Here is a 25,195-nt window from a genome sequence, read left to right on the forward strand (position 1 = left end):
GCCCAACACCGCGCCCAGTTACCCCATTACCCAAGAGCCTCCGACAGACCTCATTCCCATTCAGTGTGATCCTTTAAATTCAGCAGACCCTATCTCAGTTAAAAACCAGTGTGTTCCCCTAAATTGGATAATCCTTTCCGTTACTCACCCGTCTACTCACCTAAGCTCCTATGAGCAGGCCAGGGTTAGACCATCTGCCCCGGTCGATCCAGATAAGACTTACCTCATGATATCGCACTTTTCAGCAGTGGCTAAGGGAATAATTGTAGTGCCTACTCTCCTGACGGGACTGACGAACACAAATATAGCTATATGCCTAACTGTGCATCTCCCTCCCGTGCAGTTGGAGGACCGCTTCCCCGTGGCGAAGATGGTCTCCACCGACGAGCTGCTCTGCGTGGTGTCCCCAGATGAGGAGCGGAGGGAGGGATCACTGAGGGAAGTCCACTGGACAACCTCGGTGAAGACCTCTCGCCCTCTTCTAACATGTCTCATCTACTTTTCTCAACCTAGGCACCCTCAGAAAGTCAAGGTGGAAGGGTTACTCGACATGGGGGCGGATGTCACCATAATTGCCTCCAAGGACTGGCCATACGGCTGGCCAGCCCAGACCACTAACATCAGAGTCAGTGGTGTAGGGGGATCGCAGTACCCCGTCAGGAGTAAAGAGGTAAAGAGGAACTCCGAAGTTCCAACCACCTTTTCCCTGTCTTCCTATCACACTTTTCCCTGACTTGTCAGTCCCATGCCTCTCCCCAGTTCAGAATCCTCCCCTCAGACTTTAAACCCCTTATTTAAACCCCTGTTGTCCCTGAATAAAGTGGCATTGCTGCACGAACCCTCAACTGTGCCAAGAACCGTTATTGCAGTGCTCAGTCCTATTTCCCATCCCCCTGGACCGTGGCAGCAGGGAGATTGCCAAAACTGAAACCAGTACACAGTTGAAAGCTGAACAAAACAACATTTATTCCAAAGAAAGTAGCAAACAAAATGAGAAACCGAGAGACAGAAAAGAGAAGGGAAACAAGCCCCCAAGACAACCCCCCATTCACTCAAGTGTTACTTACCAGGTTGTCTTACCGACCCCAGAATGCTTAGAATTCCCCATAGCAGAAACTGCATCCTCATTATCCTCAATGAGCCAATTTTCATTAATGTGAGGAAAGCTGAGAGACTGTAGAAACATCAGTTGAACTTCAAAGTCTCCTGGTTTCTGTCTCTCCTCAGACTTAGAATCAGGGTTAGGGTTAGGGTTAGGGTTAGGTTTAGGGTTGGGGTTAGGGTTTAGGGTTAGGGTTAGAGTTAGGGTTAGGGTTAGGGGTTTCTTTAGGGTTAGGGAACCGGGTTTGCGCATAGCTTGCAGTCTCTTTTTTAAGGGGTTAGTGTTGCTATGCGCAAACCCGATTCCCTGACCCTAATCCTAAAAAAGTGAATGCAAGCTATGTGCAAACCCTGTTCCCTAACCTTAACCTTAAAAAAGAGACTGCAAGCTATGCACAAAACCAGTTCCCTAACCCTAACTTTAAAAAAGAGACTGCAAGCTACTAGGGTTAGGGTTAGGGTTGGGTTAAGGGTTAGGGTTGGGGTTAGGGTTTAGGGTTAGGGTTAGGGTTAGGGTTCGGGTTAGGGTTAGGGTTAAGGTTAGGGTTAGGGTAAGGGTTAGGGGTTAGGGTTGGGGTTAGGGTTAGGGTTAGTCAGAATCTGTCTCAATGCGCGATCTAACTATCATGGGTTTACCCCATTCCAGGAATGCAAACCGTAAACCCTAAAACCTAAACCCTAACCCTTGCTAACCTTAACCCTAACCCTAACCCTAACATCTCATAGCAGAGGGAGGGAGGGACCTGATTCCTCATCAGATATATCAACAGTCAAAAGCCTGTAAGCTCAGCTCTTGCCTTTTCAGGGCTTCACACCGTCAGCACTGGAGGGAGGGAGGGGCCCGACTGCTCATCAGAGGTATCATGCAAGTCAAAAGCCTGAAAAGTCTCCTAGAATGCATAAATCATTAACCATTTCAGTCTCTGACAATTGGTCCACACAGTAACTGCAAGCTATGCCCAAAGCCGGTTCCCTAACCTTAGAAGAGAGACTGCAACCCTCGAGATGTTGGAGGCTCGAGGCATGGTCCGTGACACTAATCATGGCTATAACTCATAACTTCTTGGAGTATGGGGACTTCCCTCCTTCACCCCCGGCAGATCAAGGCCACCACTTCAACTGGCAGACATGGAAGCATCGCTGGACCCCGTGGGCGGTGACTATATACATCTGTCCACTCTCAGCTTTTCTTTCTCTTACTCTCTCTTGCTCTTCTCCTGCCTTTCTCTCCCCTATGCATTTTCTTTCCTCCCCCCAAAGGTTATCTCTGTGTCACATTGTGGTATGACAGCACCCAAACTGCTAGCATGCCTGTTGATACAGAATTGTTAAAATAAACCTTGCCAGTATATGTTTTCAGACACCGATTATTTAGTGTTGTTTCACTTTAATCCACCCCAAGGGAATTATAAATAAAAACCTGAGTTACCCCCTCTCCCCTTTTCCTGGGGCGGGTTGTAACACCAATCAGCACTGACTCCGCCCAGTAGGCGGAGGCAGTGACGCAGAACAATCAACACGGACTCCACCTCTTGACTCCACCCAGTGGGCGGGGCCAGTGCTCTATAGAAGCAGAGTACATACCGGACAGCGGTGGGTATTCTGCCAGACACGCAACAGAACAGCAACAGCAAAAGCAGAGACCCAAGAGAAAAAGCAAAAGATTCTGACAGCGGTGGGCACTGAATCGGGCTTATAGCCCGAGAGGGGTTTACTGGGCACCACTGCGTTCCTGGAATGGGGTAAACCCGCGATAGTTAGATCGCGCATTGAGACAGATTCTGACTAACCCTAACCCTAACCCCAACCCTAACCCCTAACCCTTACCCTAACCCTAACCTTAACCCTAACCCTAACCCGAACCCTAACCCTAACCCTAACCCTAACCCTAAACCCTAACCCCAACCCTAACCCTTACCCTAACCGTAACCCTAACCCTAGTAGCTTGCAGACTCTTTTTTAAAGTTAGGGTTAGGGAACAGGTTTTGTGCATAGCTTGCAGTCTCTTTTTTAAGGTTAAGGTTAGGGAACAGGGTTTGCACATAGCTTGCATTGGCTTTTTTAGGATTAGGGTCAGGGAATCGGGTTTGCGCTTAGCTTGCAGTCTCTTTTTTAAGGTTAGGTTCAGAGAAAAGGGTTTGCGTATAGCTTGCAGTCTCCTTTTTAAGGTTAGGGTTAGGTAACAGGGTTTGCGCATAGTTTGCAGTCTCTTTTTTAAGGTTAGGGTTAGGGAAGAGGGTTTGCGCATAACTTGCAGTCTCGTTTTTAGGGTTAGGGTTAGGGAAAAGGGTTTGCGCATAGTTTGCTTTCTCACTTTTAATGTTAGGGTTAGGGAAAAAGGTTTGCGCATAGCTTGCAGTCTCTTGGTTAGGGTTAGGGTTAGGGAACAGGGTTTGCGCATAGCTTCCAGTCTCTCTTTTAATGTTGGGGTTAGGGGACAGTGCTCTATAGAAGTAGAGTACATACTGGACGGCAGTGGGTATTCTGCCAGACACGCAACAGAACAGCCACAGCAAAAGCAGAGGCCCAAGAGAAAAAGCAAAAGATTCTGACAGCGGTGGGCAGTGAATCGGGCTTATAGCCTGAGAGGGGCTTATTGGGCACCGTTGCGTGTCCGGAATGGGCTAAAACCGCGATTGTTAGATTGTGCACTGTGACAAATTCTTCCTAACCCTAACCCTAACCCTTACCCATACCCCTAACCCTAACCCTAACCCTAACCCTAACAGTAACCCTGTCTTTTGCTAACCCTAACCCTAACCCTAACCCTAACCCTAACTTTTGCTAACTCTAACCCTAACCCTAAATTTCCTAACCCTAACCCTAACCCTTTCTATCCCTAACCCTAACTCAAAACCTAACCCTAACCCTAACCCTAATCCTTACCCTAACCCTAACCCTAACCCTAAATCTAACCTTAGTAGCTTCCAGTCTCTTTTTTAAGGTGAGGGGTAGGGAAAAGGGTTTGCGCATAGTTTGCAGGGTTTTTTTAGGGTTAGGGAACTGGGTTTGCACATAGCTTGCAGTCTCTTTTTTAGGGTTAGGGTTAGGGAAAAGGGTTTGCGCATAGCTTGCAGTTACTGTGTGGACCAATCAGCACTGACTCCGCCCAGTAGGCAAAGCCAGTGACGCGGACCAATCAGCACTGACTCCACCTCTTGACTCCACCCAGTGGGCGGGGCCAGTGCTCTATAGAAGCAGAGTACATACCGGACGGCGGTGGGTATTCTGCCAGACACGCAACAGAACAGCAACAGCAAAAGCAGAGACCCAAGAGAAAAAGCAAAAGATTCTGACAGCGGTGGGCACTGAATCGGGCTTATAGCCCCAGAGGGGCTTAATGGGCACCGCTGCGTGTCTGGAATGGGCTAAGTCCGTGATTGTTAGATCGCGCATTGAGACCCACACAGACAGGCCAGGGCTGTCAGGATCTGCAGCAGCTGGTCGGTACCCATGCTTAGCGGGCGTCCCCGCGGAGCAACACAGTCTCGGTGGTAGGATGAGGATCGCTCAACTCAGCAGCTCCGACACCCCATTTTTATCAGTTCCGCATTACACTACGTAGGGCCAGTACGCAGTATAAGGTGATGCCTGAATGGCAGCCAAACACCGCCTGATCATTACCTCATGGCAGCAGTCTGCGTATGCCCTACTTGTACGGCAAGGGGCGAGCGACCCCTGCCCACATAATCTTCCTCCCATCATCATCTTTCTCACCCCTATGTATGACCTCTACCATTGTGTTTCAAGGGTAGATGTCTCTATCTTGCAATATGTAGCAAAACCAAGGAAGAACTCAGTTCTGATAATAGGGGATATCAGGCTGACTTGCTGAAAAGCACAATGGACCTTACAATTAGCTTGTGCCATGAAGTTACATTGTACCATACTCTAGCTGGTTTCACATCCTAATATGATTCCGTTCTCACGCCTCTATGCTCCATTGATCATCTAATTCAAAAGTACCCCCCTTACATACCACCGCGTGATCAATGGTAGCAAGAGGGTGATAACGAACTACTCGAGATTGCAACGCATTTAGCCTGGTGTTTATCATTTGACGTACGCATGTTAGTATACAGGGAATCATACACAATATGCATGTTATTATACATCCAGCTATTGACAAGCCTATTAACGCTTTTCGTAACCAGGGCCATCCCCATTTCCAATCACCAAAGAGGTTCCATTCATCATGAACATGTAATTGTTGAGTAAGGGCTTTTAATTTCTGGATGCTAGCATGAACAGATTCAGAATGATCACTTAAATTCATGCAGCACATGCCCTCAAAATCTTGACAGCCATGTCCCTGGGCTAACAACAAAAAAAAAAATCAATAGCAGCTCTATTTTGTAAACTTGCATGTCTAACAGAGTCTACATCTGTGAGCAATGCACTCAAAGCAGCAGAAGTAGCATTAGCTTCTTTAGCCAACCAGCATCCTAGTTTATTTAGAGAAACCAAAGCATGAGCAGTCCCTATCTGAGATATTACACTAGCAGTTATTCTTTCAGCCTTATTCCAAAACTCTACATCAGAGTTACAGTCTGGAATAAATCGCCGTGTGCTACGTCTGCGTCTTCTTAGTTTAGGCAAGGTTACGCTGCGAGGATGAAAAAAGGTTAATCGTCCAAAGGTACAAGGGCCTCCTACAGCCTTTCCCGGAATACCTTTCCATGCTCTTTGTCCACAAATGAGAAACAGATCATTTGGGAGACCTATTGCATCAGATCCAGGAATAAATTGTTTTTGCAGAGTCTCATTGCACCAAGCTGATGCGTTCTGGTAAATATCTCTAAGAAGAAATGTCAACTCCTGGATATGTGCAGTTTGCTAACACGGTCTCATTATATAGAGTTCCCCACCAGTAGTTATCAATGGGTATTCCAACCAGACAGGTGCGAAAAGGACTCGTGGGAGTTACCATGGACACACATATCACGTCCATCTTCGTCACGTTGGCCAGGGTGGTCCACACATTGACATCTTTAACAGAAGTCAGTAAAGAAGCAAAGTATAGCTGATATCTTTCTGGAAGGTACAGTTGGGTCTGGAAAAGGCCCTGCTGCTCTGCACCCTCAGGGGAGAAACCAGCTCCTGGGGGCTGTTGGATTCCATCCCACCACGTGGTCCATGGTTGGACCATGACACTGGTGAATGACTCGAACAGTGTATTGATGAAGTCTCATTTCTAAAAACGTAAACAACATAACAACTGAGTAACAGTGAAAATACAGACAATAATATAATCATGTCCATCCCCAGTGAGGAGATCTAAGTGGATTACAGTGATCATTTACTTGGAGTCAACAGTACTTGAGATAATCTTTTCCCGGTTGGCAGACCTAGTTTCCAAGTTTGGACAGGTGAACAGGTGTGTCCAATCGTATGGGCCCGGACAACACAATGAATCTCAGGAATTTCTGCAAAATATAAAGTCTAGTACAACAGAACTTCTCATTTCAGAATTTTATAGTCTGGATTCATCTTTTATAGTATGAAGTGGTTGACTGCCAGTCACACATTTATAGGCCTGTTAGGAGCCATCACAGGCAATGTTTATCTGGAGTTTGATGCAACACCAGACAACATCCTGGTCTCACCAACCGCTCCCACAGAAAGCTTGCACTCTCTGTACAGATTCCAGGCCTCATCGGGAGCAAACCGTCCTGCCCCAGTTTACCCCTGACTGCAGTCAATCCCCCTTCACCTCATGGAGTGATAGTACAGGTTATCTCTTGCCTCCATGCTATAAAAGAATTTTATCCATCTTCATAATAACTATACCATTGAGTGTGAAATCATTTCTGTACTTAACTAGAATATTACCAGTTCATCATAAGAAAATTGTAAACATGATGCGAGCCAGAGCCCATAGGGAGGTCCACAAACATCAGTCCTTCATTTGCAGTCTTACCAACCAGCTTTTCAACATAAGCTTTTCTTCTGCGAGGCCCAGCACCTCACACATGGTTATTTCACAATCACATATATTCTTGTATAGACTCGTAAGCCAAAAGGTTTCTGTCATTTGTTGATTCCAAATAATTCTTGCCACTTGCTGTAACACTACCGGGATGAAACACATACAAATATGAGCACTGCAAAACAATCAGTGTCTGATTTAGAATTCCCAAACCACACCGTTCTGCCTGATCTTCACAAACATCATTGGTGTGGCATGAATAGCACAGAAACAGATCATTCTATACAGTGATGACCATTAGGCTTCAGGATGTTACAAGTTTTATAGTTTTCTATTGTCTTCTTTCCCCCCTTAATGGCACGTCTGCCCCATCCCAGGAGACAAAACCAAGCACAATTGCAGTCCCTCTGCACACGGCATCACACATGTCCTTCACTTCTTGAAGCCAGGGCTTAGCTTTAGCCTTTACCTTTAACACTGCTGCCAGAACAACTTGGCAGCACACTGTTCAGGAATAATATTCCAATTCTGATTGTTGCTTACCAGTAATACAAAATGAAGCATACAGATTGTTGGTGCAACTCATCTAAGAAATATAAACCTTCTTATCTCTGGAGCAGTAGATCCAGGGATCTATTGGGACACGAGACTTGCTATGCAGGAAAGAATAACCAATCCATCTTGTTATTCAAGATACGTGACCTGCACTGAATAGGTTAATGCAGGAGTAATCATGGCTTTGGTAGCTATAGCCTCCCAGCCTCTGGCCAGGACATTGTTCATTACATAAATCACAACATCAGGTGTGGACAAGACACACGAGAGACAGGTACACGATAACTGAGTCATTACACCAGTTAGCAAAAGTTAGTAGACACAATTAATTATATTTAGGATATGTTTTTCTTCCATGTGATATTCGGGCTGGTCTTGTGCTGCTCAGCATTCACTGATCTCTGTCCAGAATTCTTGCCGCTCATTATAAGGTTTCATCAAACATGCTGGAAGCCAGCAGGGTCCTGTGGGAGACAAAACACAAACAACTCCCCCCTTCCAAATACTAACAACTTAATAGTTACTTGAGGTATCATATTACCCCTCCTCATTACAACAGTGTCAAGTTAAGGTTTTGTTCTGTGGGTGGGAGGCCTGGAAGGTCACCAAGTTGCTGCAACCTCTCTATGATCTCTTCTATGGGTGCCCCTGAGTTAGACACTAACAGTGGAATAATGTATGGTTTCCAGGGTACAGGACAGCCTTCTAACAATTTGTTTCGCATTACTGGAATTAAAGGTTGTTGCATGTAAAGTTCAAGGCTTTGCAGCTCAATAGCTATTTTCATTTCTTCCCCCTTTAATATTTTGATTGCTTGATGCAGAGTTACCCAGGATGAACTTCCATCCTGCCATGATCCATCATTAGTAAAACGGTCACTGAGACCTTCAGCAATAACTGAAACCAAAGTTCTATCAACTCCTGGTGTTCGTCTTAAACGCTGAAGGGCATTTTGTACATATACATCATTAGTTAACCCTAAAAACTTCGTGGCATCAACATCGTCTATTATCACAGAGTCAGTCCCTTGCTCTGTGTGCCAACTCATCTGATGTTGATAACTTCTCTGAATTTTCTATAAAATCGTCCTCATCAGAATCATCACTACTACTCTATATGTTACTATCCCACTTCTCTGGATCTCAATCAGGGGAAGTGATTATAGCTCGCACCCCTGGTCCCCGATCACTTGGGTCTATTTTCCTTTGTCTGTGCCGAACAGTTCTCACAGCATATTTCTCAGCTAAAGTAACACATTTATCTTCTACCCTGTTCTTTTAGGCCTGAAGGTCAAGTAAAGTCTGGCGTTGTACCAGCTGAGTGGCTCTTACAGCATTCAGCTGCTCCTGCAGTTTTTTGCATTTTTCCACAGTTAACTTGTATGCAGTAAGCAGTGCACCCCCCATTCGTCCAGCCTGTTCCAGATGACTGCTTGATTTAGTAGTAGGGGTAAACTGCTCCCAGTATTGCAATACCTCCATTGGGGTCTGCTGCCCCCAATACTCAAGAGGAATCTTTGTACATGCTTCCCACTTATTCTACAAAGTAATCTATGGCTCCTGCCCCAATTCTATTAATTCACGGGGAGGAGCTTTCTTAGGTTCATTGCCGCCTGCGGCTGACCCTCCTAACCACTTTTTCATCTTAATCTACTAATGTTCTCACTAACAGAACAATGACAAAAGATTCTCAATTTTTAAGCTAAACACAATGAGACACACTAATCCACAAACTATGGCTCTTACATCACAAACAAGCCTAACTACACATACACATCAAATCTAAAATCTTTATATACCAACCACAAAATACACACTCTACAGTAACTCTAAATGAATCCTCAGAAAGACATATCTATGAGTGAAACAACAATAAAACCTAATCCACTGGGTATCTTCTAGGCTTTGATTCGCTCCACACCGAATACAATAAAAATTTAAAGTCCGATCTAGCCTTATCTCCTGGCTGCCTCTACGTCCCGAGATATATTTATTACAATTAATACAACAAAGTCGTACATATAAACAACAGTTGCAAAAAAGGACAAATCTTAATTCTAGGTCTCAAGAAGTGTGGTATACTCACAATTAATTGCTCAGAACTACCTCCCATATGCAAAAAACAAACAAAGCATATAAAACACAAGCATTGCCACCCATATAGTAACTTAATCAACAAGAACAACAAAAACCACTTTAAAACAAAACAATTATAAGATATGAAAGCAGACACTGGCACTCACGGCACCCACACAGAGTTCACCACACACACAGGGACGCGGCTTCCCAGGTTATGCTCTCCACCTGAGAATCTCCCTTTTACACAACACACACGAGGACGCGGTTCTCCAGGCTGTGCACTCCACCTGAAGATCTCCCACCAATACACAGGGACACGTCAGCTGAGCACTCCACCAACGAATTCCCTGGGGCACTGCTTATTCCTCCATGTATCCTGCCGACTACGGCAATTTATGTAGCAGTACGTTCGGATACATGTCCGGAATAAAGACAAGTGCCAAAAATACTCAAACACACAAAATATCTTTTATTACAGTGAGAATAATAATACTAGTAATAAACTTAACAAGAGGGATTAAAAACTAAAAAGAAAAAGGGATACAAAATAACTATCTTATCGGGTGGCATTAAAACAAATACTACGAACAGCATTTAATACAGTATTAACTAGTGAAAAAGGGATACCAAAGAAGGATCTTAACACAATATTATGGATAACACGATATTGGTTAGTAAAAAGGGAAAACTAAAGGAAAAATACTATAAACCTAAAAGGGGAATTAAAGGAACACTAAAAGGATATTAAAAAAGTTTGTTCTCTCAGTTGCTTCCTATCAAAAAACTGTACTTACCCACACAGACAAGCCAGGGCTGTCAGGATCTGCAGCAGCTTAGCGGGCGGCCCCGCGGAGCAACACAGTCTCAGTGGTAGGATGAGTATCGCTCAACTCAGCAACTCCGACACCCCATTTTTATCAGTTCCACATTACACTACGTAGGGCCAGTACGCAGTATAAGGTGATGCCTGAATGGCAGCCAAACACCGCCTAATCATTACCTAATGGCAACAGTCTGCGCATGCCCTACTTGTGGGGCAAGGGGTGAGCGACCCCTGCCCACATAATCTTCCTCCCATCATCATCTTTCTCACCCCTATGGATGACCTCTACCATTGTGTTTCAAGGATAGATGTCTCTATCTTGCAATATGTAGCAAAACCAAGGAAAAACTCAGCTCTGATAATAGGGAATATCAAGTTGACTTGCTAAAAAGCACAATGGACCTTACAAGCTGACTTGTTGAAAAGCACAATGGACCTTACAATTAGCTTCTGCCATGAAGTTACATTGTACCATACTCTAGCTGGTTTCACATCCTAATATGATTCCGTTCTCACGCCTCTATGCTCCATTGATCATCTAATTCAAAAGTACCCCCCTTACATACCACCGCGTGATCAATGGTAGCAAGAGGGTGATAACGAACTACTCGAGATTGTAATGCATTTAGCTTGGTGTTTATCATTCGACGTACACATGTTAGTATACAGGGAATCATACACAATATGCATGTTATTATACATCCAGCTATTGACAAACCTATTAACGCTTTTCGTAACCAGGGCCATCCCCATTTCCAATCACCAAAGAGGTTCCATTCATCATGAACATGTAATTGTTGTGTAAGGGCTTTTAATTTCTGGATGCTAGCATGAACAGATTCAGAATGATCACTTAAATTCATGCAGCACATGCCCTCAAAATCTTGACAGCCATGTCCCTGGGTTAACAACAAAAAAAAAAATCAATAGCAGCTCTATTTTGTAAACTTGCATGTCTAACAGAGTCTACATCTGTGAGCAATGCACTCAAAGCAGCAGAAGTAGCATTAGCTTCTTTAGCCAACCAGCATCCTAGTTTATTTAGAGAAGCCAAAGCATGAGCAGTCCCTATCTGAGATATTACACTAGCAGTTATTCTTTCAGCCTTATTCCAAAACTCTACATCAGAGTTACAGTCTGGAATAAATCGCCGTGTGCTACGTCTGCGTCTTCTTAGTTTAGGCAAGGTTACGCTGCGAGGATGAAAAAAGGTTAATCGTCCAAAGGTACAAGGGCCTCCTACAGCCTTTCCCGGAATACCTTTCCATGCTCTTTGTCCACAAATGAGAAACAGATCATTTGGGAGACCTATCGCATCGGATCCAGGAATAAATTGTTTTTGCAGAGTCTCATTGCACCAAGCTGATGCGTTCTGGTATATATCTCTAAGAAGAAATGTCAGCTCCTGGATATGTGCAGTTTGCTAACACGGTCTCATTATATAGAGTTCCCCACCAGTAGTTATCAATGGGTATTCCAACCAGACAGGTGCGAAAAGGACTCGTGGGAGTTACCATGGACACACATATCACGTCCATCTTCGTCACGTTGGCCAGGGTGGTCCACACATTGACATCTTTAACAGAAGTCAGCAAAGAAGCAAAGTATAGCTGATATCTTTCTGGAAGGTACAGTTGGGTCTGGAAAAGGCCCTGCTGCTCTGCACCCTCAGGGGAGAAACCAGCTCCTGGGGGCTGTTGGATTCCATCCCACCACGTGGTCCATGGTTGGACCATGACACTGGTGAATGACTCGAACAGTGTATTGATGAAGTCTCATTTCTAAAAACGTAAACAACATAACAACTGAGTAACAGTGAAAATACAGACAATAATATAATCATGTCCATCCCCAGTGAGGAGATCTAAGTGGATTACAGTGATCATTTACTTGGAGTCAACAGTACTTGAGATAATCTTTTCCCGGTTGGCAGACCTAGTTTCCAAGTTTGGACAGGTGAACAGGTGTGTCCAATCGTATGGGTTCATCTCCTTTCATCATTCATTTGTTCATTTGTTTGTTTACACTTTAATCTACCCCATCATTTCCTTTCATCATTCATTTCTTCATTTGTTTGTTTACACTTTAATCTACTCCATCATTTCCTTTCATCATTCATTTGTTCATTTGTTTGTTTACACTTTAATCTACCCCATCATTTCTTTTCACCCTCTTACCTCCCCAATTAATCGCCCCCACTACTCTAACTAATATTCCACCCACATGCACCTTTAACAGTTGGGTCCAAACTTTTTTCCAACCCTTCAGAAAAAAAGGAATCAAACCTTTATCACCAACTGCCAAAGCTGGCATTTTCATTAAACTATTCTCTGAACCACACCTCCTTAAACCGCCCGAATTGCCCCACCAGACAACCCTCGTACAAGTTCTAGCACAACAAACAACATCAGCAACAGACCCCAGCCCGCAATTAAAAATTGTCCCACCCCCCAAGAATAAAACATAGCCGCTCCCTCAAAATCCAACCGAATAGATAAAACACCCCCACTATCCACCGTGTTTATCCCTAACCACTCTAACTCAGATAGCCCTATAAGAAACACCCCACCCCCCAACACTCAAACTAACCCAGCACCATACCCAACAACCTGCCAGTCCCCTCAGGTCTCAGGAAATGGATCTGCTGCCAATGAAACCGAATACACAAAACCCACTAACATCCCACCTAAATATACCAGAAATAACACTAGTGATACAAAAGACACCCCCAAACTCATTAACCATCCACACCCTACAATAGACGCCAACACTAACCCCACTACTGCATAGTATGGAGAAGGATTGGAAGCAACTGCTAGTCCTCCCAAAATAAAACTAACACTTAAAAATAGTATAAAGTACGTCATAACAATTCCTGCTTGGCCTCTATCCAAGACCTTTGGCCTGAAAAACCATTGTTGTAATTTCAACTACAAGAACATAAAACCTTAACAAACCCGCCCACAACACTACAATCCTGCCCCTTTCTACTCTTCTAACTTCTCAACAACACATTTTTGTTATCCACTAGAACTACTTCTCCAACCACTAAACAAATCCTAAATCAATAGCAACTATTACTACAACTAAAACAAGCCCCAATAATAATCACTATGCCTATAACAGCCTTAGTCCTTGTAGCTTACAATAAAGCATAACACTGAAGATGTTAAGACGGCTATTACACATACCCAAGGACAAAAAAGACTTAGTCCTAACCTTACAGTTAGTTCTTGCCAAATATATACATGCAAGTATCCGCATCCCAGTGAAAATGCCCTCAGCACCTTAAAAAGACAGTAGGAGCAGGCATCAGGCACACCACTCCAATTGTAGCCCAAAACGCCTTGCCTAGCCACACCCCCATGGGTTTTCAGCAGTAATTAATATTAAGCAATAAGTGTAAACTTGACTTAGTTAAAGCAACTTACCAGGGTTGGTAAATCTTGTGCCAGCCACTGCGGTCACACAAGAAACCCAAATTAACTTTATACGGCGTAAAGAGTGGTTTTTCATTATCACTTCAACTAAGACTGAAATGTAACCAAGCTGTTATAAGCACAAGATGCATCCAATACTCCCATAGAAATGATCTTAGCTTCATGATCAACAAAACTCCACGAAAGCCAGGACACAAACTGGGATTAGATACCCCACTATGCCTGGCCCTAAATCCCGATGCTTTCACCACTTAAGCATCCGCCTGAGAACTACGAGCACAAATGCTTAAAACTCTAAGGACTTGGCGGTGCTCCAAACCCACCTAGAGGAGCCTGTTCTATAACCGATAACCCACGATACACCCAACCATCCCTTGCCAAATCAGCCTATATACCGCCGTCGTCAGCCCACCCCTAAACTGAGGGTTTAACAGTGGGCACAACAGCAACATCCCACTAATAAGACAGGTCAAGGTATAGCTCATGAGATGGTAGAAATGGGCTACATTTTCTAGCATAGAATACCTCACGACAAGGAGTGTGAAATCACTCCTAAAAGGCGGATTTAGCAGTAAAGCAGGATAATAATGCCTCCTTTAAGTTGGCTCTGAAGCACGTACATACCGCCCGTCACCCTCCTCACAAGCTAGGATTAATTTTATTTATAATAAACCCCTAAGCTAGAGATGAGGCAAGTCGTAACAAGGGAAGTGTACCGGAAGGTGCACTTAGTCTACCAAGACGTAGCTATAACTAAAGCATTCAGCTTACACCTGAAAGATATCTGTTCCATATCAGATCGCCTTGAAGCCTAACTAGCTCTTCTACCAGATTACATAGAAACTAAGTTAATACTACCCATTAAATCAAAACATTCTCTCACTCAACCTAGTATAGGCCATAGAAAGGTAAACTCAAGACGCAATAGAGATCATGTACCGTAAGGGAAGAATGATATAGTAATGACAAACCAAGCAATAAATAGCAAAGACCAACCCTTGTACCTTTTGCATCATGATTTAGTGAGAACTACCCAAGCAAAACGCCAATTTAAACTTGCTTCCCCGAAACCCAAGTGAGCTACTTACGAGCAGCTATCTACTGAGCAAACCCGTCTCTATTGCAAAAGAGTGGGAAGACTCGTTAGTAGTGGTGAAAAGCCAATCGAGCTGGGTGATAGCTGGTTGCCTATGAAATGAATCTTAGTTCCCTCTTAATTCACCTCCCAGGACAACACTCAACCCACATGAAGCGAATTAAGGGCTATTTAAAGGAGGTACAGCTCCTTTAAAAAAGAATACACTCTCCCCTAGCGGATAAATTTAATTACAGCTTAATTGTGGGCCTTCAAGCAGCCACCATTAAAGAATGCGTCAAAGCTCCTCACCTAAAAAAATCTAAACTTCCTCATGACTCCCTCTTCCCCAATAGGCCAACTTATATTAAATAAGAGAATTTATGCTAAAATAAGTAACTAGGGATCCCCTCTATGGTGCAAGCTTACATTACAACATTATTAACAATCCACAGGATATTTTTTAACCTTAACAAGACCTTATACCCAAAACTCTGTTAACCCACCTATGGAGCGCCCCCAAAGACGATTAAAATCTGTAAAAGGAACTAGGTAAATCCAAGGCCCGACTGTTTACCAAAAACATAGCCTATAGCAAACCAAGTATTAAAGGTGAAGCCTGCCCAGTGACAATTCGTTCAACGACCGCGGTATCCTAACCGTGCAAAGGCAGCGCAATCAATTGTCCCATAAATCGGGACTTGTATGAATGGCTTAACGAGGTCTTAGCTGTCTCCTACAGATAATCAGTGAAATTGATCTTCCCGTGCAAAAGCAGGAATAACCCCATAAGACAAGAAGACCCTGTGGAACTTTAAAATCTGCTACCACTCCCATAAACAATACTCACCCACAGGGCCTACTCCCCCGGGATTTTGCTGGTGTGCATTTTTTGGTTGGGGCGACCTTGGAGACAAACTTAACCTCCAAATATCAGACAATCCATCTTAACCAAGAACTACCCATCAACGTGCTAATAGTAACCAGACCCAATATAATTGATTAATGAACCTAGCTACCCCAGGGATAACAGCGCAATCTCCTTCAAGAGCCCACATTGACAAGGAGGTTTACGACCGCGATGTTGGACCAGGACATCCTAGTGGTGCAACCGCTACCAAGGGTTCGTTTGTTCAACGATTAACAGTCCTACGTGATCTGAGTTCAGACCGGAGTAATCCAGGTCGGTTTCTATCTATGTTACAACTCCTTCTAGTACGAAAGGATCGAAGAAGTAAGGCCTATGTCACAAGCACGCCTTCGCACCCAGTAATGAACCCAACTAAATTACTAAGAGCTCCACCATAACCCCCTCCTAGAAAAGGACCGCTAGCGTGGCAGAGCTTGGCAAATGCAGAAGGCTTAAACCCTTTACCCAGAGGTTCAAATCCTCTCCCTAGCTCCAACGCAAACCACATGACAATTCACTTAACCCTCACTTACTTTATTATATCAATATCCTATGCTCTCTCCATCCTCATCGCCGTAGCATTTCTTACCCTAGTTGAACGTAAGATTCTAAGTTATATGCAAGCCCAAAAAGGGCCTAATATTGTAGGACCATTTGGCCTCTTACAACCTATAGCAGATGGAGTAAAGCTATTCATTAAAGAACCAATTCGTCCATCAACTTCATCCCCTTACTTATTTATATCTACTCCTATCTTAGCCCTTCTCCTAGCAATTACAATCTGAACACCACTTCCCCTACCCTTTCCCCTTACTGACCTAAACCTTGGCATACTCTTCCTTCTAGCTCTATCTAGCTTGGCAGTCTACTCAATTCTATGATCAGGGTGAGCCTCTAACTCAAAATATGCCTTAATCGGCGCCCTCCGAGCAGTCGCACAAACTATCTCTTACGAAGTTACCCTAGCCATTATTCTCCTATCCGTAATTATCCTTAGTGGTAACTACACCCTCAATACCCTAGCTACAACTCAAGAACCTCTCTACCTCATTTTCTCCTCCTGGCCCTTAGCAATAATATGATATATCTCCACTCTTGCCGAAACAAACCGCGCTCCATTTGACCTGACAGAAGGAGAATCTGAACTAGTCTCAGGGTTCAACGTAGAATATGCTGCAGGGCCATTCGCCTTGTTTTTTCTTGCCGAATATGCTAATATTATACTAATAAATGCACTCACAACCATTCTATTCCTAAAGCCCAGCTCACTTAATCTCCCTCAAGAACTCATTCCCCCTACTTTAGCTACAAAAACCCTCCTCCTTTCCACAGGATTCTTATGAATCCGCACCTCTTACCCTCGATTCCGATATCATCAACTCATACATTTGCTTTGAAAAAACTTCTTACCCCTAACATTAGCCTTATGCCTATGGCATACCAGCCTTCCTATCTCCTATGCAGGTCTACCCCCCTACCTAAGACACTCAAGGAAATGTGCCTGAATCCAAAAGGGTTACTATGATAAAGTAAACATAGAGGTATACCAATCCTCTCATTTCCTAATTTTAGAAAAGTAGGAATCGAACCTACACTAAAGGAATCCAAATCCTCTATACTCCCTCTATATTATTTTCTAGTAAGGTCAGCTAATTAAGCTATGGGGCCCATACCCCGAAAATGATGGTTTAACTCTACCTTAAACCCCAAACCGTAAACCCTAAAACCTAAACCCTAACCCTTGCTAACCTTAACCCTAACCCTAACCCTAACATCTCATAGCAGAGGGAGGGAGGGGCCTGATTCCTCATCAGATATATCAACAGTCAAAAGCCTGTAAGCTCAGCTCTTGCCTTTTCAGGGCTTCACACCGTCAGCACTGGAGGGAGGGAGGGGTCCGACTGCTCATCAGAGTATCATGCAAGTCAAAAGCCTGAAAAGTCTCCTAGAATGCATAAATCATTAACCATTTCAGTCTCTGACAATTGGTCCACACAGTAACTGCAAGCTATGCCCAAAGCCGGTTCCCTAACCTTAGAAGAGAGACTGCAACCCTCGAGATGTTGGAGGCTCGAGGCATGGTCCGTGACACTAATCATGGCTATAACTCATAACTTCTTGGAGTATGGGGACTTCCCTCCTTCACCCCCGGCAGATCAAGGCCACCACTTCAACTGACAGACATGGAAGCATCGCTGGACCCCGCGGGCGGTGACTATATACATCTGTCCACTCTCAGCTTTTCTTTCTCTTACTCTCCCTTGCTCTTATCCTGCCTTTCTCTCCCCTATGCATTTTCTTTCCTCCCCCCAAAGGTTATCTCTGTGTCACATTGTGGTATGACAGCACCCAAACTGCTAGCATGCCTGTTGATACAGAATTGTTAAAATAAACCTTGCCAGTATATGTTTTCAGACACCGATTATTTAGTGTTGTTTCACTTTAATCCACCCCAAGGGAATTATTAATAAAAACCTGAGTTACCCCCTCTCCCCTTTTCCTGGGGTGGGTTGTAACACCAATCAGCACTGACTCCGCCCAGTAGGCGGAGCCAGTGACGCAGAACAATCAACACGGACTCCTCCTCTTGACTCCGCCCAGTGGGCGGGGCCAGTGCTCTATAGAAGCAGAGTACATACCGGACGGCGGTGGGTATTCTGCCAGACACGCAACAGAACAGCAACAGCAAAAGAAGAGACCCAAGAGAAAAAGTAAAAGATTCTGACAGCGGTGGGCACTGAATCGGGCTTATAGTCCGAGAGGGGTTTACTGGGCACCACTGCGTTCCTGGAATGGGGCAAAACCGCGATAGTTAGATCGCGCATTGAGACAGATTCTGACTAACCCTAACCCTAACCCCAAACCTAACCCCTAACCCTTACCCGAACCCTAACCCTAACACTAACCCTAAACCCCAACCCCAACCCTAACCCTTACCCTAACCCAAATCCTAACCCTAGTAGCTTGCAGTCTCATTTTTAGGGTTAGGGTTAGGGAAAAGGGTTTGCGCATAGCTTGCATTCTCACTTTTAAAGTTAGGGTTAGGGAAAAAGGTTTGCGCATAACTTGCAGTCTCTTGGTTAGGGTTAGGGTTAGGGTTAGGGAACAGGGTTTGCCCATAGCTTCCAGTCTCTCTTTCAATGTTGGGGTTAGGGGACAGTGCTCTATAGAAACAGAGTACATACTGGACGGTGGTGGGTATTCCACCAGACACGCAACTGAACAGTAACAGCAAAAGCAGAGACCCAAGAGAAAAAGCAAAAGATTCTGACAGCGGTGGGCAATGAATCGGGCTTATAGCCTGAGAGGGGCTTATTGGGCACCACTGCGTGTCCGGAATGGGCTAAAACCGCGATTGTTAGATCGCGCACTGAGACAAATTCTTCCTAACCCTAACCCTTACCCATACTCCGAACCCTAACCCTAACCCTAACCCTAACAGTAACCCTGTCTTTTGCTAACCCTAAACCTAACCCTAACCCTAACTTTTGCTAACTCTAACTCTAACCCTAAATTTCCTAACCCTAACCCTAACCCTTTCTAACCCTAACCCTAACTCAAAACCTAACCCTAACCCTAACCCTAACCCTAACCTTAAACCCTAACCCTAACCCTAACACTAAACCCTAAACCAAAAGGGAACTTCCTTTGCTTTGCCTACTGGGCGGAGTCAGTGCTGATTGGTGTTACAACCCACCCCAGGAAAAGGGGAGAGGGGGTAACTCAGGTTTTTATTAATAATTCCCTTGGGGTGGATTAAAGTGAAACAACACTAAATAATCGGTGTCTGAAAACATATACTGGCAAGGTTTATTTTAACAATTCTGTATCAACAGGCATGCTAGCAGTTTGGGAGTTGGGCTATCAGTTGGGAGGCATGGCTGAAAATAGGAAACAACAGCCCTAATTCCCAGGAAAGAAAGCCTGGAAGCTTTGGCTTTGTGGTGCAGTTGGTGGGCCACACTGGGCACTCCATGGGCAGGCAGCAAGAGTTTTCTGGATCTGGGAGTCAATCTGGGGGCCTCGGAGTGTTTGAGGGGAAGTTGGGAGTGTCCTGTGGGACCAGGATGGGATTTGAGGGCTCCTGGAGGGGCTGGGATGGGTGTATATGCGGGCATCGTCTAGTATTGATGAGGGTAATCAGTGAGCTGACTGTTTCATAATCATCCAAATTTTAACATACAATATGATTATTAGAATAAAAAGCAAAAAGGTAATATCAACAAAACAGTAACAGGGTGAAGCTCTTGGCTGAAGACTGGTTTCTTCTTTTTCTCCAGTGATTTTAATTCTTTTTCGTCTGGGTTTTAATCCCATCTTTGGCATTTTGCTGCCAACATTTTGTCCCCATATCCATTGGAAATTGTATTAACTGTTGATGAGAACAAAGTGGAATCCCAAAGTATGTGATATATTGATAGGATTTCACTGGTAGGCTTTTAATTTGTCCAGGTTTATCGCCATAATGCTTCTGCTCTTTAACCACTTGAATCAGAATGAATTGAGTTGTTTTCTGGGTCGGGTTCTCTTTTTGAGTCCAAGGTTTTTTAGTGGATTCAGTATCAGGCACAGAGGAAATTGAGGGAGGTAAAGAATAATCTTCCCTTTGTTCATTATCACAGGGATCACTCAGTCTATTTTCATTAATGTGAGGAAAGCTGGGAGACTCTAGAAACATCAGTTGAACTTCAAATTCTCCTTGTTTCTTTCTCTCCTGAGACTTAGAATCAGGGTTCTCTGTGGTTTCCCAAGTCTCAATGCCAGGGTAAGACATTGGTTTATGAAGTTGCCTGACCAAACCAGGAGCCTGTTTTTTTACCAACAGTTTTCTCTCTACACTCTGGCGCAACAAGACTTTGAAGGTGGTCAACCTCAGTTTGAAGCAGCTCATTTTTAGCAACAAGTTTATTCGATTTTTCTCCTGTTTCCCTCTCAAAGGCTAACGATGACTTCAGCACCACATTTTCTGATTTCAAAACAGTAGATTCAACATCAGAAATCCATTCATGACTTCCCTGTCAGCACTCCATCCAAATGTCTGTGCTCTCACTTTGACCTGAGAGAAACCTCAGGCAGGTGGAAAAGGGCAGATAAAGAAAAAACAGATGGGTCCAGCAGAAGTGATGCTGCTTCTGTCAAAAGCAGAGCAGAGACCGAAAGCACTTTAGGAAGTTGCTTACAGAAGCACTTGTGCATTCCAAGTTACAGCTCAGGAGTCTCAGTGACTTGTCCAACATGAGAGTTTCTTTTCCATTTCTCAACCCCCAGATTCCTCAGGAGTAGGAAACTGAAAACACTGACTGAGAAAAGCTCCATTCCTTCCTAATAATTGTGCTTTGTCCTTCCCATTTGACAGTGCTCTTGGAAATGTGCTGCTGTGATCTGGATCTGTGAGCAGCCCTGACCTCCCAGAGCACTCATCCAATGGCAGGAAGACCCCACCTGGCTCCTGCTGGGGTTCTTGCCACCACGACCCAGTATGGGTCAATGGAATGGGGAGCGGGGCGGTGGGACCAGTAAGGACCAGTTAAGGGGGTTGGGGGCACTTCAGCATCTCCATCAAGATCAGACCAGTACAGAGCAGCATAGACCAGTATAGATCGGTATAGACCAGTATAAACCAGTATGGACCAGTATAGACCAATATGAGTCACTGGAATGGGGAATGGGGCAGTGGGACCGATAAGGACCAGTTAAGGGGCTTGGGGGCACTTCAGCATCTCCATCAAGGTCAGACCATTATAGACCAGTATAGACCAGTGTAGACCAGTATAGACCAGTATAGACCAGTAAAAAACCAGTACGGACCAGTATGGACCAGTACAGGTCACTAGAACAGCGAGCAGGGTGGTGGGACCAGTAAGAACCAGTTAAGGGGCTTGGGGGCACTTCAACATCTCCATCAAGGTCAGACCAGTACAGACCGGTACAAACCAGTATGGACCAGTATAGACCAGTATAAACCATGGTAGAGCAGTATAAACCGATGTAAACCAGTACGGGTCACTGAAACAGGGAATGGGGTGGTGGGATCAGTAAGGACCAGTTAAGGGGGTTGGGGGCGCTTCATCATCTCCGTCAAGGTCAGATCAGTACAGACCAGTATAAACCAGTATAGACCAGTATGGACTGGTATAGACCGGTATAGACCAGTATAAACCAGTACAGACCGGTACGGGTCATTGGAATGGGGAATGGGGCAGTGGGACCAGTAAGGACCAGTTAAGGGGGTTGGGGGCACTTCAGCATCTCCATCAGGGTCAGACCAGTACAGACCAGTATAAACCAGGGTAGAGCAGTATAAACCAGTATAAACCAGTACAGGTCCCTGGAACGGGGAATGGTGTGATGGGACCAGTAAGAACCAGTTAAGGGGGTTGGGGGCACTTCAGCATCGCCATCAAGGTCAGGTCAGTATAAACCAGTATAGACCCGTATAGACCAGTATGGGCCAGTATAAACTGGTATAAACCAGTATGGACCAGTACAGGTGACTGGAACGGGGAATGGGGCAGTGGGACCAGTAAGGACCAGTTAAGGGGGTTGATGGCACTTCAGCATCTCTGCCAATGTCAGACCAGTACAGACCAGTATAGACCAGTATAGATTAGTATAAACCAGTATGGACCAGTATAGACCAATATAAACCAGTACGGGTCACTGGAACACGGAATGGGGTGGTGGGACCAGTAAGGACCAGTTAAGGGGGTTGGGGCACTTCAGCATCTCCATCAAGGTCAGACCAGCACAGACCAGTATAAACCAGGATAGACCAGTATAAACCAGTATGGACCAGTACGGGTCACTGGAACGCGGAATGGGATGGTGGGACCAGTAAGGACCAGTTAAGGCAGAACTCAGCTGGGACTTAGTGGTTTGGGGGTGGGCGTGTCCCTTCTTTAGGTGGGCGTGGTCTCTCCCTGGTGGGCGTGTCCCATCCCAAGGTGGCCATAGCCTCTGCAAGTGGGCATGTCTTTTGCATCCTCTCCGCCTCCCTGAACTGGGAGCTCAACTGGGACTTACTGGGTTTTGGGTGAGCGTGTCCCCTCCCAATGATGGACCCATTTTCAGCCCCTCCCCCCACCTTTAAGGGCCCCCCCAAAGCCCCTCCCCCCCTTCCTACCCCTCCTCAACCCTCAGGGTCCCTCCTGTCCCTCCCCCACCCTCAGGGTCCCTTCCTTCCCCTCCCCCCAGTGAACCTGCTACCCCTCCCCCACTCTCAGGAGCCCTCCCTGCCCCTCCCCCATCTTCAGGGGCCCTCAGGACCCCTCCCCCAACCTCAGAGACTCTCCTGCCCCTCCACCACCCTCGGGGAACTTCCTACCCTTCCCCCACCCTCAGGGACCCTCAGGGCCCCTCCTTCACTTTCGGGGTCCCTCCCTGCCCCTCCTCAACCCTCCTGCCCCTCCTGCCCCTCCCCCCACCTCGGGGGTCCCTCCTGCCCCTCCCCCACCCTCAGGGACCCACCTACCCCTCCCCCACCCTCAGGGACGGTCCTGCCCTTCCCCCACCCTCAGAGAACCTCCTGCCCTTCCCCCATGCTCAAGGACCATCCTGCTCCATCCCCACCCTCAGTGTTCCCTCCTTCCCCTCCCCCCCCCATTGGGGCCGTTACTGGTCCCTTACTGGTCTGTACTGGGAAGGGAGAGGGGAGGGGCCGCCCCCTCGAGGCCCCTCCCCCCCAGTGACGTCACCGGGTCCCAAAAATAGCCCCGGGGGCCCAAACTGGAGGGGGGACCTGGAGCCGCCCCCAGTGGGACCAGTTCAGGTACTGGGAGGGACTGGGAGGGAACTGGGAGGGACTGGGAGGGACTGGGAGGGGGCAGGGCTTCCCCCCCTCCGTGTCCTTGGGGTGACCTTGGGGAGGGAGGGGGATGGGCCGCTCCCAGTGGCTCCCAGTAGCTCCCAGTAACCACAGTGTCTATCCCAGTAGCTCCCAGTAACTCCCAGTAATCCTAGTGTCCATCCCAGTAACTCCCAGTAACCCCAGTGTCCACCCCAGTAGCTCCCAGTAACTCCCAGTAAGCCCCCCAGTAGCTCCCAGTAGCTCCCAGTAACCCCAGTGCCCCCCCCAGTAGCTCCCGGTAACCCCAGTGTCCATCCCAGTAACCCCAGTGACCCCCCCAGTAGCTCCCAGTAACTCCAGTGTCCATCCCAGTAACTCCCAGTGTCCCCCCCAGTGCCTCCCAGTATGTCCCAGTTTAACCCAGTTCCCCCCCCCCCGTGGACCCTGGGCCGGGTGGGGGAGGGGCGGGCTCACATTTCCATGGCAACATCCCTTTCCCTCTGGCCCAGTTTCTCCCAGTTCCTCCCAGTTTAACCCAGTTTTCCCACATTTTTCCCCATTTTTCCACATTTCCCCCCATTTTCCCCATTTTTCCCAGATTTTCCCCCATTTCTCCACGTTTTCCTGAATTTTTCCCCATTTCCCACCCATTTTCCACATTTTTCCCAATTTTCCTACATTTTCCCAGATTTTTTCCCAATTTCCCCCCATTTTCCATGATTTTTCCCACATTTTTTCCACATTTTCCCAGATTTTTCCTCATTTTCCCCCATTTTTCCCAGATTTTTCCCCATTTTTCTCAGAGTTTTTTCCCCAGATTTCCAGATTTTCCCAGAATATTCCCCATTTTCCCCCCATTTTTTCCCTATTTTCCCAGATTTTTCCCATTTTTTCCCCTTTCCCCCCCATTTTTTTCCACATTTTTCCCAGATTTTCTCCCATTTTCCCCAGAATTTCCCAGGTTTTTTCCCAATTTTTCCCCATTTTTCCAGTTTTTTCCCAATTTTTTCCCCATTTTCCCGGATTTTTTCTCCATTTCCCCCCATTTTCCCAGATTTTCCCCTCATTTTTCCCACATTTTCCCAGATTTTCACACATTTTTCCCCATTTTCCCCCTTTTTTTCCTCATTTTTCCATATTTTCCCATATTTTTCCCCATTTTCCCCAGAATTTCCCACATTTCCCCCCATTTTTCCCCATTTCCCCGGATTTTTCTCACTTTTTCCCAGAATTTTCCGCAATTTCCCCATTTTCCCACATTTTCCCAGATTTTTCACCATTTTCCTGATTTTCCCCCCATTTTTCCCACATTTTCACAGATTTTTCTCCAGATTTCCCCCACATTTTTCCCCCATTTCCCCCACATTTTCTTGGATTTTTGGGTCCCCAGTTTTCCAAATTTCCCAAATTTCCCCAGTGGGAAAAAATGGGGGGAAAAAACCAGGAATTTTGGGGAAAATGGGGACAAATTGGGGAAAAAAGTGGGAAATTTGGTGAA

General features: G+C 45.7%; 1 long non-coding RNA gene across 1 annotated transcript in view; it reads left to right on the forward strand.

The window, feature by feature from the left end:
* The window catches only part of LOC127462858 (uncharacterized), a 96,856-nt gene extending 79,502 nt beyond the window's left edge, over positions 1 to 17,354 (forward strand). Inside the window, exon 2 of the long non-coding RNA XR_007900576.1 lies at positions 15,671 to 17,354. This is a non-coding gene — a long non-coding RNA (uncharacterized LOC127462858). The remainder of the gene's footprint in view (positions 1 to 15,670) is intronic.
* Positions 17,355 to 25,195: the final 7,841 nt, after the last annotated feature.

This window comes from Manacus candei, unplaced genomic scaffold (assembly GCF_025592945.1).
Source record: "Manacus candei isolate 608988 ecotype Guabito, Panama unplaced genomic scaffold, ASM2559294v1 h1tg000142l, whole genome shotgun sequence".
In the NCBI taxonomy this organism is placed as follows: Eukaryota; Metazoa; Chordata; class Aves; order Passeriformes; family Pipridae; genus Manacus; species Manacus candei.